Here is an 18,946-nt window from a genome sequence, read left to right on the forward strand (position 1 = left end):
AAGTGACTTGCCCAAGGCCACATGGCTAGGTAATTATTAAGTGTCTGATGTCAGATTTGAACCCAGGTACTCCTGACTCCAAGGCTGGTGCTTTATCCACTGCACCACCTAGCCAGCCCCCATCATCTGGTTTCAAAAGTTCTCCTGCATTTTCATGATGGGCGATAATCATGCCTGTTGTGTATTTTGAATATGACTTTTATTTCCCTACACAGTATAATTTAAAATAATGAACTCTATAAAATGAATTTTATAGGTATATTTAAAACTAGGACAAAGGTCTCTATTCAAAAATCAGATTGCCTTTAGATATTGTTTCATGATACATTGCATACATTGGATCATTCAATGACTAAAATAAGTTTAAATCCTAAAGACTACAGAATATATGTGTTCTAAGTAAATCACAAGGACAGGAAAACTTCCTAATGATGCTTTAATTACATTACTATATACATATATATATGTTATGAATACATTTAAACATATATATACATTTATATATATATGTATAAATACATATAATGTCATTATTCTATCTAAAATAAAATACTATTCCTGAATGAATATTTTCTTGCACTCCTCATAAATCTGGGAAATTAGAAACATTCAAAAGCACCTTCTTGAACCTGAGATGTGCTCCTTTAATGAGTAAACAAATTACAAATTAATTGATATGCAAATCACTAGTTATCAGTCAGTTAATATGTAAATCAGATGAAATGACTGTCAGAATAAGAGAGACTTAGATTCAAGTATTAATTCTATCATTTGTTAGCATTATTATTATGACTATCACTTTGTTTCCATGAAATATTATATTTCCCATGCATTTGAGTCATAAAATAGCTAAAATGAACTTAAATCCTATAGGTCAGTGTAAGAGACTGTTGAAGGTCACAGGAAGGTCATTGAATGAGTGGCAATGATTTGAAGGTCCTCTTGCCCTGGGTTGGCTGTCTAGCTCTTGTCATCTGTTCCTTATGTTTTGACAACTTCCTGGAGCATTTATGTAAACACTAAACCTGTAATAGTGATACTGTGGGGGAGTGCTAGCCTAAGGAAGTAAATTTTATCACCTGCTGTCCATAAGAATGGGGGCATTTGTTTAATTTGCTAATTGGATTCTGTTGAATAAACTGAGAACTTGTCATATTTGTCTCCTGCCTCTTCAACATTCATCTGAGACAAGTATTAGGTTGTGAGTAAAGGATAAGTTAGACAACAAGCACACAACATATGGCACTCAAGCATGGGGCACAAAAGTATGTTCGGGGCCATCTGATAGGAGTCCAGGAGAAGGATCAAGCAGAACCATGCATCAAAGGAATGAGACTTTGGGCTGTCAGAAAAACCGTCAAAGGACCAAATCTTTGTTCTGTCTTACAAGTGAGGGAAAAGCTTCCAGATGACATCCCAGAGCAGAGGACTTCTAAGAGGTAACAACTTGGTTGCTACCATGGGGCAGATATTAGGGATATTTGAAAGGAAGTTGGAACAAGAAGGTGTGGAGGAAATTGAAGAAGTAACAAGTATTTTCAAGAAAAGCCTAGAATTAGTCCTACAGCACAACATAGTAAAATGGTTAAAGCAGTACAAAAGGCCATCAAAAAAATATGAGAAATTTGGGAAACAGTTTGGAGGATTTAGGAGCTGAGTTTCAGTCAAATACTGTTATTGAGGAACCAGATCCTTTTAATCCAGAAACCTCACTTAAAGAAATGAGACAGTAAATATAAAAATATTCAGAGTTTTAAAGAAGGCAGTGGGGGCAATATGGGGCAAGATCACCTTTTGTCCAGTTATAATTGGTTATTCTTGCATACTCCTTATTAACACCTAATGATTGGAAACAGTTAGGGCATGTTTTTCACCTGGACAATCTGTCTTTTGGATGACAGAATTTGTAGAACAATGTAGACAAATGGCTTTGAGGCACACACAAAGTCCTAATGCCACCATGTATTATGACCAATTTAAAGTGGCACAGGTCAATTTCACAACAAAGCAGACCAAATAAATTATGAATTAGAAACATATGAAAGAATTGCTACATGTTTAAAGAATGCTTGGGGATGTATTCCAATACAAAATGAAAAGAAAGAACCATTTGCACTTATCAGACTAAGAAATGATGAAGCTTTTGTAGAATTCTTTGCCCTATTGCAGGAGGCAGTGAGAAGAACTTTGGGAAATGTAGCAGGAATGCAAATGCTGATTATCAGAAATCAATGCTTGGCTTAAGAAAGGATGCCACTACTGAGGAAATGATTCAAAGATATGAAGAGTAGGGTCTCAGGTGTATCATACAGAATTAATGGCACAGGAATTTGTTGATATGCACATAAGAAATAAAGAGAAACAGACTTGCTTTGTTTGTAGAAAGCCTGGACATTTAAAGAAAAATTGTTGGAGTGCTCAAGGAATTAAATCCAGAAAGGTCAAGGCACATCATCCTAAAACTCGGTGTCCAAAGTGTAAAAAAGTAGGACACTGTGTATCGGGTTGAAGACAAGGAAATTTAAACAGGGAAAGGGACCTTCTCTTAGGGTCCCTTCAAAAACAATACTGGGGTATGATAATTCAGGACCCATAGGGGACGGAATGGAAAAACCAGTATGCAGCTTTTGGCAGCAAGCCAACCCATGCAAAACTATTGATAGTTAAAAGTAATAGGAAATTTAGGCTCCACATGCTTCTACTGAACTGCCTATTCACCCTTTATGACTAATCGATAAGGAGTTTACAATCATTTTGGCTCCACTAAATCCAGAAAATACTCACATTATACCTTTAGTAAATCACACAAGTGGGGAAATTTTCTCTATTGCAATAGTGAATGCTAATGATGATGATGATATTTATTTAAATGAGAACTAATGCATAGATTAGTTATATGTTTTCTCAGGATCTTGTATAAATTTGAAAGAAAAGGTGCTCATCAAGGGGTCAAAACTGAGAAACTATAATGAAACTATATTTACTGCCATGATTTCTTCAGAAAAACCTTTGTATTATCCAAGTAGAAGGAAATGCTTTCCCAAACTTGATGGACACTGGGGCAGATCGGTCTGTGTTCCCCATACAGAACTGGACACAAACTTGTACTAAACAAGCTACCTCTACCAACTCATAGGCATTGGAGGCCAAAAGGGAACAATAATTTCTTGTCAGTCCTTGAAATAGAGAAAGGAAGATAAAGCAGGAACTGTCACTCCTTTCATAGTTGAAGGACTCCCAAAAATATTATGGGGAAGAGATATATTGTGTCAATTAGGGTAAAAAATTAGCATAGATTCTTTGGGGCTGCTCTTGAGTTGGGAAGGATTAATGTACTGATTGTTCTACGACCTATATGGGTGGTCTCTTACTGAAGAAAAGAAATACCTTTCCAAGACTAATATTGTTATGGACAAATCCTCCCGAAAAGATATTTACCCATATTCAACACTGGGAGAAAGAAGGAATTATGATGTTGAGAAACCTTCTAAAAATAATAAATGTAGGGAATTCTTCAAGAGTATTTCAAATCTTATTAATGGTCACAAGGCATATAATATAAATGTATATCATGAATTTGGAAAACGCTTCATCCAGGTTAAACACCAGCCTGATCATCAAAAAATCCATCCTACAGAGAAACATTTTGAATATAAGGAATGTAGTTAAACTTTTGGCTTCAGCTCATCCCTTCAGTACCATCACAAAACTCATACTGGAGAGAAACCTCATACAATGTAATGAATGTGGAAAAGCTTTCATTCTTCGAAAACAGCTCAACTCCCACCAGAGAATTCATACAGGGGGGAAACCTTATAAATGTAATGTTTGTGGAAAAACTTTTAACTGAAACTCATACTTTGCTTACCAATAGGAAATTCATACTGGTGAGAAACCTTACAAATGTTCTGAATGTGAGATGGTCTTCAGGACAAACATACAGCTGAATTCCCATCAAAGAATTCACACTAGAGAGAAAATTTATGAATCTGGTGAATGTGGGAAAACCTTCAAACAGAGCACTCAGCATACTTTCCAAAGGAGAATTCATACTGGAGAAAAACTTTATCAATGTAATGTATGGGAAGGTTTTCACTCAGAGTATACATCTTACTTATCACCTAAGAATTCATACTGGAGAGAATCCTTATGAATGTAATGTATGTGGGAAATCTTTTAGAGACAATTCATCCTTTCTTTACCATTAGAAAAATTATACATTTTGTGAAGATGTTTAAGAATGCATTCAATTTTTTTGATTGACTATTTCAATATTTTCATGAATATTTATATATATATGTATATATATATATATACATACACATATATTAGGTTACTCAAGAAATCCTGATTGTTTCCAAAAATTATTTTTTGACTGGTCATAATTGGTGCATTCCAAAAAAAATATATATATATACTATAAATATATGTGTGTACATGTATGTATATTTGTATTTTAACATACTTAGGACATTACCTCTCTCCACTGGCCTGGAGAGGTGAAAAAAATTTTCTATATTTTGAGATTTTGGTGCTGGCCAGGTATCCAACAATCTCACTTTGTTAAGTTTGAAATACAAAAGAATTGTTTCTGTGTTTGTGTTTGTGTCTAAACTCTTGGGTTTGTTTGTGTGTTTGTGTGTGTGTGTGTGTGTGTGATTCAGATCTGAAATAGTTTGAATATTGAATTTAATTGCTTAAAAGGTCTAATTTAAGTAATTATTGTAGTTGGGATCTGACCCTATCAGCTTATATCATTTGAAAGTCTGTAAATTGCAGTTTGTGAAATGATCTCAACTTGTGAGTTGATCTTATGGTAAGCTCATATTGATTGACAGCTGTATTCAATTTATATTAATTGAGACTTAAAGCTTTAGTAAGTGTAGACTCCTTGCCCTCCAGAGGCTTTTAAAAGAGGGTGGAAAGACCCTGATAGGAAAAGGTGACCACCTTGTGTTTAAAGAAAAAAGAAACTATCTGAGAGTAATTTAGTCACTTAAGTTTTAACAAGTCTTGAGAATTTGTGTGTGTTATTAAGAAAGAAAATATAACTGGCATAAATTGTATTTCAAGGAATTTGGGAATATTGAATCATGTAATTTATTGATTTCATTCAGGGAAGACAAATATTGTACTAAATTTTGTAATCTGATTCATTTTGATGTTAAATCAATTTGATAATTGTCAACAATCTCATAAGGTCTTTTGTTGGTAAAGGAAGAAAGTTTGTAATCTTTGTCTCATCATTTATCATATGTTTAGGAAAGAGAATATATATATATATATATATATATATAAAATATACATATATTTATCAGTTATGTGATATTCTCTTGTAACTTCAAAGAAATTCTGTAACAAATCTCTGGGTTAGTTCAGAAAGTTTTACAGATTTATTTCTCAGCTACTAGAAACCATCAAAAGGTCTATAGGTAATTGAAATAAGGAAATGATAGGAATATTAAAATACTAATTCTAAAACAAAAAAGGGGGGATATATGATATGCTGCCAATAGATTGAATTATATAATTTCAAGAAAAAAGTAATGTGAAAGGACAGGAAAGGAAACTGGATAGGAATTGACTAGTAATAATCTGAGGGCCAGGATATGTTTATATTTCCACAGGAATTGAAAAAAAATTATTTCCCAGAAGGAAATGTCTGCATTATCACTGAAAGAGAGAACCAACATGAGGAGGAAGAAGTACAGACTATCAAAACTGCAAGAGAAGGAGACATAGGAAAAGACCCGTGGAAGTAATCCAACTGATGCTTCAGATACAAAAGATGAACTTTCACCATGTCAGTGTCAGGGATATTGGGGTCTGTATGTAATGAGATAATGAGAAGTATTCAGAGCAGTATCCAAAATCTTTGTCAATATCCTTTTTCATGGGACATTGGAAAAGAACATGTTTTTCCACCCTTTTTAGATTGTTATACTAATGCAAGAACTTGTTATAAGATCATTGATGATTTTGTGATTCAGTCATGGCATAATGACAGTTATAATGTATCATTACATGGTGGGATGGAAATCTATTGCTGCAATGAATAATGAACATAACTTGTTCTAATAGTATAGTGTTGGGGAAAATAGCAAATCACATTGTTACTCCTATTGGTTTGGGTTTTAAATTTAATTGATTTGGGGAAAAATAGCAAGTGAAACTGATAATGCTTCAAAAACTCCTGATCATTTTGCATAAAGTATTATTGACTGGTTTGATAATCTTCCAAGTCATATAATGATTTTGGAACCTCCACATTCTTGGTGTATCAGTGACAGTAAAGTTTGTGACTATTATTGGTATCATTAGTACCTCTCGTATGATATCATTTGATAATAATTCACCCTCTTACAGATGGCTTAACAGGAAATTCTCCTCCAAAACAAAAAGGGGGATTTGAAAGAGACTGCTGAGGGTCACAGGAATTTCATTGTGTGACTGGGAATGACTCTTGCCCACGTGCATCAATGGCTTACCCACTTGGGTCGGCTTTCGAGATATTCTCATCTGTTCCTTATGTTTTGGCACTTCCTGGAGCAGTGTATGTAAACACTAAACCTGTAATATCAATAATGTATGGGAGTGCTAGCTTGAGGAAGTAAACTTTATAACCTGCTGTCCATAAGCATGGAGACCTTTGGTTGATTTGCTAATTGGAAATTGCCAGGTGAATTGGGAGTAAATCAGGGACTAAGAGGATACTTAAGCTCTTGGATTCTGTTGAATAAAGGGAGAATTTATCATCTTTGTCTCCCACCTCTTCAACATTTCTCTGAGTCAAGTGTTAGGTAATGAGTAACAAATAAGTTAGCCAGCAGGTGCACAAGAGGTCAGAGTTTATTTATGTTCTATATAAAATTGTTTATTGTTCCATTTGCATGTATAGATGGTTTCAACCTTTTTTTATAAGATTTTGTGTTCCACATTTTTTCCCTCTCTCCCTTTCCTTCCTACTCCTCTTTATAGTGAACAATCCAATATAGGTTATACATATATGGTTAAACATATTGCTATATTAGTCATGTTGTAAAAGAATAATTAGAAAAATGGGGGAAAAGAGAATTAGAAGGGAAAAAAAACAAAACATAATAAATTTAAAAATGGAAAATAGTAAGCTTTGATCTGCATTCAGAATCCATAATTCTTTCTCTATATGCAAATGTATTTTTGAACAAAAGTCCCTTAGAATTGTCTATGACAATTGTACTGCTGAGGAGAATCTATCATATTTGATCATCATGCAAAGTTGCCGAAAATGTGTTCATTCATTCTGCTCACTTTTCTCAGAATCAGTTTTTCATGCAAATCTTTTATGGCTTCTCTGATCTCATTTGTGTTTTCTAAAAGAACAATAGTAATCTATCATCTTCTTGTACTACAATTTATTCAGGCACTCCCCAGCTGATGGACATCGTCTGAATTTTCAATTTGCCAAAAGCAAAATGAATTGCTATTAATATTTTGTGCATGGTTTTTTTTTACCTTCTTTTTGATAAAGATGGAATATATGTCTTGTAGTGGTATGGCTAGATGAAAATTGTATTGCTGTTTGGGCATACATCCAAAACTTTTCTCCAATATGTTTGGGTCAGTAAACAACTCCAAATGCCACGCACAGATACTCTCCTAATTTCCCCATATCTTCTCCAAAAGTCTTTTTCTTTTTTTGTTGTTTAAGCCTATTACCTCAGAGTTGTTTTAATTTGCATTTTTCTGCTCAATAATTATTTAGAGTACTTTTTCATAGAACTATAGAGAACTTTAATTTCTTCATCCGAAAACTGCCTCTTTGTATTCTTTGAAATCTTTAAAACTGGAAAAATGACTTGTATTCTTTTGTTTGATTCAATTCTCTATGTAAAAGAAACACTAGCTGTAAAAGTTATTTCCTAACTTTCTTCATTCCTTTTAATTTGGGTTGCCTTGGTTCTATTTGTTCAAAAAAATTTAATTTAACATAATCAAAATTATTCATTTTGCATTTTATAATACTATTTTATCTTATTTATTCAAAAAGTTATTCCTTCTCCATAGATCTGTCAGATAAACAATTTCTTGTTCTCCAAATTGATTGATAGACTTAATGTGCAAATTCTGTACCCATTTTGACCTTAACATAGGATATGAAAGGTTAGTCATTACCTAATTTCTGCCATATTACTTTCCAGTCTTTCCAGCAGTTTTTGACAGTAAGTTCTTACTCTAGAAATAGGAATAATTGGATTTATCAAACAGTAAATTACTATAATCATTTATTACCATTTGTTTTATACCTAAATTATTCCATTGATCCACTTCTCAAGTTCTTACCCAATACCAAACAGTTTTAAATTATTGCTCTTTATAATACAGTTTTAGATATGGTAAGACTAGGCCACCTTACTTAAATATTTTTTAAATTTAATTCCCTTGATATTATTTAACTATTTTTCCACCAGATGGATTTTGACACTATTTCTGTGCCTTGTAAAACAGTTTTTTCATAGTTTGATTAGTATGACACTGAATATGAAATTTAATTTAGGTAGAATTATTATTATTATTATTGTATAATCTAAGACTACACAGGAGCAATTGACATTTTTACAATTACTTAGATCTGAGGGTTTTCATATAATTTATTGCTTTTCCTTGGAAGGTAGATTCTCAAGCATTTTTTGCAGTCTTTAGTTACTTTAAATAGAATTTCCTTTTATACCTCGTAATAAAGGGCTTTATTGATCATATGGAAAAACATCCACTATTTAAGTGAGTTCCTTTATATCCTGCCACTTTGCTAAAGTTTTAAATTGTTTCAAATAGTTTTTAGTTAATTTTCTAAGATTCTTTTAGTATACATCATATCTTTTGCAAAAAAAATGACAATATTTGTTTCCTCTCTGCCTAGTCTAATTACTTCAATTTCTTTGTCTTCTCATTGCTAAAGCTAATACAATAATTAATAAAGTGGTGATAAAAAGAATTCTTGTTTCACCCCTTATTTAATTTGGAAGGCTTCTAACTTAGCCCCATTACATATAATGCTCACCAATGTTTTCTCATTTTAAGAAAGTCTCCATATATTTCTATGTTGACTAGGGATTCTCATAGTATTTGGTGGTGTATTTTGTCAAAAGTTTTTTTCTTTTTCTATTGAGATAATCATAAGATTGTTGTTGGTATTTTTATAGGTATATCAAATATGCTTAAAGTTTTCCTAATATTAAATTTTCTTTGCATACCTTGTATAAATCCTACATCATCATTCTATATGATCCTTGTTTTGATATCATTGCTACAATGTTATTTAATTTTTTTACATTACTATATTAGGGAAAATCGTGTATGATTTTCTTTCTTTGTTTTGACTCTTCATAGTTTAGGTATCGGCACCATATTGGTGTCATGAAAAGAATTTGGCAGAATGCTGTCTTTGCCTATCTTTTTTCTTTTTTTCTTTTTTTAAAATTATTATTTATTTTTCTCATCCATATGCATATGTACATTTTTAAGTTACGAAATAGTCTTCCAACCTCCTATCCCACCCCCACCCCCCTCCCATAAGCTGTGAATGATCACCTTTACAGATTAGTCATCTTCATTTTGAGGAAATAGAATTAAGGGAAAGAGATACATAAGAGGTAATTTTTATGAAGTATTCATCAGATTCTGAAGGTTTGTTTTGTACGATAACTTGTTTCTTTTGTTCTGTTTTTGTTTTTCTTCCTCTAGATTGGGATAATATTGTCCAAAGCCAGTCTGAAACAGTCAGTTGTCTTAGCTCTCTGAACTGCTGAGAGGAGCTGCTTCCATCAAGGTTGCTAGGCATCACAATATTGTTAATGTGTACTTTGTTCCCTTGGTTCTGCTCCCTTTACTAAGTATCAGATCCTGTAAGTTATTACCTGCATCTCTAGAGTCCTAATATTTGTGGTTTCTTATAGAACAATAATATTCCAAAGTATTCATGTATGATAACTTGTTTAGCCATTACCCAATTGGTAGGCATCCCTCAATTCCCAATTCTTTGCCACTATAAAAGGAATTGCTATGAATATTTTGGAACATGTGGGACTTTTTTTTCTTTTTTCATGATTTCTTCTTGATATAGACCTAGAATTGAAATTGCCAGGCAAAGAAAATGAACATTTTTATTGCTTTTTGCATAGTTCCATATTGCTCTCCTGAATGGTCAGACCTATTCACAACTCCACCAGCAATGCATCAATGTCCCAATCCTCCCACAATCTCTCCAACTTTGATCATTTTCCCTTTTTCTTATCTCGGCTAGTCTGATAGATGTGAGATGATACCTCCTTGTTGTTTTAATTTACATTTCTCTAATCAGTAGTGGTTTGGAGCATTTTTTTCATATGATCATATATACAGCTTTAATTTCTTCATTTGATAACTGTCTAGTCATATCCTTTGACAATTTATCAATTGGGAAATGACTTGTAACATTATCAATTTGAATCAGTTATATACATATTTTAAAAAAATAAGACCTTTGTCAGAACTCCTAGCTGTGAAGATTATTTCTCACCTTTCTGCTTTCTTTCTGATTTTAGCAGCATTAGTTTAATTAGCGCAAAAACTTAAATTTAATACAAAGTCATTCATTTTGTAGTTTATAATGTGCTCTAATTCATGTTTTGTTCATCAATTTACACACTTTACATAGATCTGATAAAGTATTTCTTGGTCTATTAATTTCACTACATTGTTACTTTTTATGTCTAAATACTGTTTCCATTTTGACATTATTTTGATGTAGGTATATGATGAAGGTCTGTGCCTAGTTTTTGCCATGTTCTTTCCAGTTTTCTCAACAATAATTGTCAAACAGTCAGTTCTTATCCAAGAAGCTGATGTCTTTGGGTTTATCAAACAGTAGATTGCATTAATCAATTACTGTGGATTCTTTTGAATCTATCCTAATCCACTGATCCATTACTCTTATTTCTTAATCAGTAGCAGGCAGTTTTAATGATTGTCACTTTAGAGTATGATTTTAGATCTGGTTGAACTAGACCCCCTTCTTTTACATATTTTCATCAGTTCCCTTGCTATTCTTGACCTTTCTGTTGCTCCTGATGAATTTTGTGATTATTTTTTTCTAGTTTGATAAAGAAGTTATTGGGTAGTTTCATTGGTATGGCACTGAATAAGTTATTTACTTTGAGTAGCATTGTCATTTTTTGTTACATTAGCTCAACCTAATCATAAGCAATTATCATTTTCCAATCATTTAGATATGACTTTATATGGGTGAGAAGTGCTTTAAAATTGTGTTCATACATTTTCTGGGTTTGTCTTAAGATGTAGATTCTCAAGTATTTAATGTTGTCTATATTTACTTTAAATGGAATTTAACTTTATATCTCTTGCACTTGGGCTTTGTTGTTCACATATAACAATGCTGATGATTTTGTAGGCTTGTTTTATATACTGCTATTTTGCTAAATTTGTTGTTTAAAAGACTTTTTAGATGATTTTCTAGGGTTTACTAAACATACCATCATATCATCTGCAAAGAGTGAAAGCATGTTTCCTCAGTGCCAATTATGATTCTTTCAGTTTTTTTCTTTCTCATTGTTACAGCTAACATTCCTAATACCATATTAAATAATAATGGTGGAAATATATATGCTTTTTTTCTTGCCTGATTTTATTAGAAATGCTCTGAGTTTATTCCTATTGTATATGTTATATGTTGATGTTTTATAAAGATACTTTTTATCATTTTAAGGAAAATTCCATTTGTTTCTAAATTTTCCTGGGCTCTTAATAGATGCTGTATTTTATCAAAAGCGTTTTCAGCATCTATTGAGATAAAGATAGGATTTCTGTTGTTTTTGCTATTGATATATTTAATTATCTTGAGTGTTTTTTTCTAATATTGAACCATCCCTGCCTATCTGATATAAATCCTACATGACCATGGAATATAATCCTAGTAAAAACTTTCTGTAATCTCATTTTTTAAATCTTAATTTAAGATTTTTGCATCAGTATTCATTAGGGAATTGATCTAAATTTTTTGTCTGTTTTCTTTCTTCTTGGTTTGGGTTTCATCACCATGTTGATTGTCATAAAATGCATTTGGCAGAACTTCTTATTCTCCTAGCTTTTTAAATTGTTTAAGTAGAGTAGGAATTAATTGCTTCTAAAATGTTTGATAGAATTCACTTTTAAATCCATCTGTGGCTGGAGACTATTTCCTTATGGAGTTCATTGATGATTTCTTCAATTTCTTATTCTGAAGTGGGTTATTTAAGTAAATTATTTCCTTTTCTGTTAATCTAGGCAATTTGTATTTTTGTAAATATTCACCCATTCCACTTATGTTATCCAATTTATTGACATTCAGTTTGGCAAAGTAGCTCTGAATTATATCTTTAATTATTATCTCTTTATTGGTAATTTGGTTATCTTCTTTCTTTTTTTAATCAGATTAACCAAAGGTTTGTCTATTTTATTGCCTTTTGTAAAATGAACTCTTAGTTTTATTTATGAGATCAGTGATTTTCTTGCTTTCAGTTTTATTAATCTCTCTCATGATTTGCAGAATTTGTAATTTGGTATTTATTTGGGGATTTTAAATTTGTTCTACTTCTAGCTTTTTTTACTTGCATGCACAATTCATTGATCTCCTCTTTCTCTAATTTATTCATATAAGCATTTAGAGATATAAATTTCCCCCTGCAAAGTGCCTTGGTTGCAGCCCATAAATTTTGGTATAATGTCTTAGTATCTCTTATTGGGTATAATTATTGATTATTTCTATTATTTGCTGCTGATCCACCCATTACTAAAAGTTAAGTTATTTAGCTTCCAATTAGTTTTTATTTCATCTTTACATGACCTTTTATTACATGTAATGTTTATTGCATCATGGTTTAAGAAGTGTGCATTTATTATTTCTGCCTTTCTGCATTTGATTATATGGTTTTGTGCCCTAGTACATGGTTAATTTTAGTATAGGTGTCATGTACTGCATAGGAAAAGATAAAATCTTTTCTACCACTATTCTGTTTTCCCCAGACGTCTTCTTCCCCAGAGGAAGTTTTCATTCACCTTTTTTAACTTCCTTCTTGCTTATTTTTGTGGTCAGATTTATCAAGTTCTGAGAGAGGAAGATTGAGATCTATCTATGTCTCCTTGTAATTTATTCAGATTTTCCTCTTGGAATCTGGATAGTATACCACTAGGTGAATACAGGTTTATTAAAAATATAGAATCATCATCAATGATACCTTTTAAGAACATGTAGTTTCATTTCTTATGTCTATTAATGAGATTGATTTTTGCTTTTACTTTATCTGAAATCCAGATCAATACTTCTGTTTTTTTTTGCTTCAGTTGAGGCATGATATATTTATCTCCAACCATTTACCTTTACCCTGTGTGAATCTCGTATACAATATTTTGAAGGATTCTGATTTTTTAATCCATTCTGCTATCCTCTTCCATTTTATGGGACAATTAATCCCATTCATATTTACAGTTAAGATTACTAATTCTGTATTTCCCTCCATGCTATCTTTCCCCTCTAAATTTTTTCTTTCCTTTCCTCTTGTTCCTCCTCACCAAAATTTTACTCCATTTCAATTTGACTTTTTATTTATTTTCACTTATAACTTCACCTTCCCTTTGTCAGTCCTTTCTTCCCTTATCTTTCCCTTTCTTCATCCCCCCTTCCCTGTAGATTAGGATAAATTTTTAAACCCAAGTGAGAATGCATCTTATTCCCTGACTGGGACAAATCTATTGAATAAGATTAACTCAGTGTTCACATTCTCCCTTCTTTCCCCATAAAATTGTCAATCTTTTTGCCTCTTCCTCTGGTATAATTTATCCCTCTAGTACTATTAATTAAGTATCATCAATCACAGTTTGATTATTTGATTGTTGATAGGCTTATTTTGCTCTCAAGGCATCATCACACATTGATTCATTGATTGATAAGCAACATTGTCTCAACTTATATGAAATTATAATGATTTTTGCCTTATTTCCTTTTTTATATTTCCTACAAGTACACTAAATACCACCACATGAGCCAAAATATCATCCAAAGCCATAACATTTCTTGAACTATTTGTTTCTTCCCCTCAAGCCTATTTTCTCTCATTTTATTCCCCTCTCCCACCCAGGGTAATGAGACCCTTGAAAAGTGAAGCACAGATTAAGTCAAACCCGCATCTAATTAACTATAAGAATCTTGAAAATCTCTAAGTATTGGCAGGTTCTGATGGTCTAATCTGAGAATTTTGCAAATAATTGAATGTTATGGGAGATACTGATTCAGGACCAGCAGTTTTGGATGTCTTCTTTAGACAAGGTGCTAAGCCTTTGTCAGCACAGAAGTAAAGTGGGATAATAGATAATGACACACTTAAGTTTAATTTTAACACCCTGCTTTTCTTCAGGGCTTTTTGTCTCAAACAGAGTGATGTCACCTTGGACAGTGGAGAGATTAAACCCAACTATACCCATATCATTTAAGTTCATTCTCTTCAATTCAATGCAACTTTTAATTATCCTAAGAAAAGTAAAATTCTGAAGAATTAAATGTATTATATCTTCACTTTCATTGTTATATACAATTTGATGGTCTTAACCAAAATTTGTTTTGTTTTGTTATGTTTTTTCCTTCCTCTTTTCATTTACCTTTTTAATGCAACTCTTGAATTGTGTATTTTGTGATTAACTTCTCTGTTCAGTTCTGGTCTCTGGGTCAGGATATTCTGGAATTCCTCTATTTTGTTGAAGATCCATATTTTTCCTAACACTATATCATGAATGTGCAGGGTAATATATTATGGGCTGTAATTCTAGGTCCTTTTTTTCTCAGATATATGGTCTTCCAGGTTTTCTGGTCCTTCAGTGTTGAGGTTGCTAAGTCCTTTGTGAGTCTCATTGTGTTTCCTTTGTATTTGAATTGTTTTCTTTTTGTTACTTGCAATATTCTCTCCTTTATTAGAAAGCTCTAGGAGTTGGCTATAACTACCCTTGGAGTTGTGATCCTTGAATCTCTTTCTGGAGGGCTTCAGTTTATTCTTTCAATGGTTATATTTTTTTCTAGAAGATTTGGGGAGGTTTTCCTTATAATTTCCTGCAAGATGTCTTCCAGGTTCTTTTTTTTGATCTAGACTTTATGATAGTCTGGCAATTTGTAGATTGTCTCTCTTGCATCTATTTTCCAGTTCATTTGTTTTCCTAAAAGGTCATTTACATTTTCTTCAGTTTTTTCAGCCTTTTTGTTTTGTTTGATGAAATCTTGTAGTCTCAGAAATTCATTGGTTTCTATTTATTCAGTTCTAGTATTTAGGGTTTTATTTCCTTCAATTACCTCTTGTGTTTCCTTTTTAAAAGTGTTGAATTCTTTTTTTATAATTTTCCTGATTGACTCCTTTTCTTTTCCATAGTTTTCTTCTTCCTTTCTTCTTTAGTTTTTAAATTCCTTTTTAAGCTATTTGATCTATTTGATGAGCTTTATTGAGCCCAATTTATAAGACTATTTTGATATTTTGTCTATGAGTTTTTTTTCACTAGTATCTTCTTAAGACATGGCATTTTTATCCTTTTTTTCTATAAAATAATTTTCTTTAGTGATTATTCTTTTAACTTTTTGCTCAACCTTATTGTTTTTTAGCTCTGCTCCTAGGGTCTAGGGAGTATAGATCCAAGTGTTTTTTTTTTTTGGGGGGGGGCTGAGTATGGGATCTGATCTCTGGCTTGTCTTTAGCCAAGATGTTGCCTATGTAGTCCAGGTCTTGCCTTTGCAGAGGGTTTTTTACTCCATTATCTACAAGTTCTGACACAGCATGGTTTGTTACAGAACCTGTCCTGTCTTTTGTCTCATTGTTCCCAGGTTTTAGAATTTTTGGGGGGGTTGGGATCCTTCCCGCTAACTTTCTATCTGGTTGCAGGGACCTCATGTTGTCAAGTTGTTGGGACCTGGATTGCCCTGTGGTTATAAGTCTCCTGCTGGCTTTCCCTGCTCTCCTGCCTGCTGAACTTTACTTCCCCCCCCCCCCCACCAAGAGATAGACCTTCACTGAAGTTTCTCCATGATCACCCACTGAAAAATTCTTTGGATCTTTCCTTTTTCTTGGTTGGATCTATGGCTTGAATGGCAGAATAGAGGCTTCATTTTATCTTTGGTAGGGAAAAGCTCTGGGAGTATGTAAGCTTCATACTGCCATCTTGTCTCCTCCCTAGAGGTCTTCCATGGCTATCTTGGTCAAAGAGTTCATATAGAATTGCAATTATTGTTTTTTAAGTGTTTTGCAGCCTTCACTTTATAAGTAATCTGACCCTTGAGAATTTTTTTCTTAGGGAATTTATTGATGTCTTATTCAAATTCTTTTTTTTCTGAAATGGATTTTGTTAAAGTATTTTATTTCCTCTTCTGTTGATCTGGACTTTTGGTTTATTGTAAGTATTCATTTCACTCAGATTATCAGATTTATTGGCAAACTAGCTCTGAATTTTTACTTTAATTTTCACCTTATTATTGGTGAATTCACCTTTTTCACTATAGATAATGGTGATTTGTTTTCTTTTATAATTAAATTAACCATGGCTTATTTTATTTTTTCATAAATCTAACTTTTGGTTTTATTTAAAATATCAATGATTTTCTTACGTTTAATTTATTAAGCTCTCCTTTGATTTTCATTATTTTTCATTTAGTATTTAAAGGTGGATATTTAATATTTTTAAGCTTCTTTCTTTATATTCCCAACCCATTTATCTCTTTTTTTCTCATCAAATTCCCTGAATAGCTATTTTGGTGCACCTCACAAGAATTTTTATGATGTTTCATAATTTTCATTATCTTGTATGAATTATTTACTATTTTTATGATTTTTGTTTGATTCTCTCATTCTTTAAAATTAGGTTATTTAGTTTTGAATTAATGCTTAGTCTACCTTTCCTTGGCCTTTTATTATACATGGTTTTTACTGCATCATATTATGAAAAGGATGAATTCAGTATTTCTGCCTTTTTTGCGTATGCTTGTGAGATTGTTACACCCTAATACATGTGTGTTCGAAGTACATCATAAGGCACTGATAGTTTCTAATTAAATTGTGATATTTGATAAATATGTGGTAATTTCTGGGGAAATACACAAATAAATATATGTGAATTATATTGAATTTATATGTTATATATGTATTATGTATTTACTTTTATAGGCATATATATCTATATATCTATATCTATCTATCTATCTATCTATCTATCTATCTATATATATATATATATATATTTACAGAGAGAGAGAGAGAGAGAGAGAGAGAGAGAGGTATACACATACTAAGCAAGACATGGATGGCACCAAATGATGAGGACAGTTATGATAATGATAATGATGATGATGATCACCTTTTTTCCAGGGAATTTCAGGCAGAAATCTATCATCCTTTACTATTTAATTTTCTAAAGATTATTGTATACATAGTGAAGAAGTATTTTTGTAAGTCTAGTTAAAATAATGATTTTTAATCTTAAAAGGGCTATATTTAAAGCCTCTTTGGAACAATTTCAGTAGCAAATTGTGCATTATCCTTCCTAATTTTCTCTGTCTTCCTCTTTCTTTTCATTCTGTTTTTTAATACTGGAAACATAATCCAATAAACTCTGTCATTGTTTCTAAAAAAATCTATGTCAGTATACTGCTCCAAGAATCCACTGTCCATCCTTTAACTTTTCAAATGAAAATATTGCTTCCTGGCCATCATTCACCTATATCTAGGGTAGAAAAACCTCTAATCTACATGTTGTATTGGTCTGGCTTTGCTAAATAACCACAGATAGGATTCGAAATTCAATACATAGGGCAGCTAGGTGCTACAGTGAATAGAGCACAGGCCTGGAGTCAAGAGTACCTGAGTTCAAAAATAGTCTCAGACATTAAATAGTTATCTAACTGTGTGACCTTGGGCAAGTCACTTAATCCCATTGCCTTGCAAAAGAAAACCAAAAAAATTCAATACATCTAGGAACTTTTTCGGAGTGAATTAATGAAATATTTGACTAAATATAGCCTGCAAATGATTTTATAAATAGACAGAAGGAAGAACTTCTAAGACATATACTGCCTTCTTTTGTTTGAATGTCAGGATACTACAAGTAGAAACTAATTTAATATTTTTTATTTGCTTCTCCAGAACTTATTTTATTGACTGATACATGTTTTGCTCTTAGTAAATAATGTTATATTTATCTGACAAAATGAGAAATATGATATGTATTTCATATTATTCTGAGAAAATTTGAGTTTTTCTTATTCTTGGTCTCTTTATTTTTGAAAATTTCCCTTTCACTGTATGTTGCAAGTGATTGATATATAATATTATAACATCTATTAAAACAACTGTTATGTTTTTATGGACTGCTATATTATATCTAGGCAGTGGTAGGTATCAGTTCAATTTTTGATAATTTTCTGGTTCTAGTATAGTTTTTATTTTATTTAAATACTCAAAATGTGTGTTATTCCAAATTTGTTCATGTGAAATTATTATGTATTAGTCTGGGTCAGATCTTTCTTAGTATTATATAAGTGCTAAAAGTTTGTAGCATGCAGTGTTGTGGCACAAAATTTCGATGTTTTTTTTTTCATAATATGCATTCTTCATTGTGTCTTGGATTCTTTTAAATGACCTTTCATCAATTTCTTTCCATGCTGATTTTGTGTTGAATTGCCATTATTAAGCCCCCAGTCTCCATAAAGAATTATGCATAACACAGCAATGTAATTGTTATAACTCTTTTGGCATAAAATTAACAGAGTTCATGTAGGACACTTAATTCCACTTTTGGAAGTTAGCTATTCAATAGTTCGTCCTGGAGATAAATCTATTGTTCTTGTTTTGATTTCATTTGACAAATCCAATGGAAAGTTTTTGTTGTCAGACTGTAAATATTGTTCAGC

General features: G+C 32.0%; 1 long non-coding RNA gene across 1 annotated transcript in view; it reads left to right on the forward strand.

Annotated features, from left to right (window-relative positions):
- Positions 1-6,425, forward strand: part of LOC141498548 (uncharacterized) — a 32,471-nt gene extending 26,046 nt beyond the window's left edge. Inside the window, exon 3 of the long non-coding RNA XR_012471682.1 lies at positions 5,628-6,425. This is a non-coding gene — a long non-coding RNA (uncharacterized LOC141498548). The remainder of the gene's footprint in view (positions 1-5,627) is intronic.
- The last annotated feature ends 12,521 nt before the right edge of the window (positions 6,426-18,946 follow it).

Source organism: Macrotis lagotis, chromosome X (assembly GCF_037893015.1).
Source record: "Macrotis lagotis isolate mMagLag1 chromosome X, bilby.v1.9.chrom.fasta, whole genome shotgun sequence".
Lineage (NCBI taxonomy): Eukaryota > Metazoa > Chordata > Mammalia > Peramelemorphia > Peramelidae > Macrotis > Macrotis lagotis.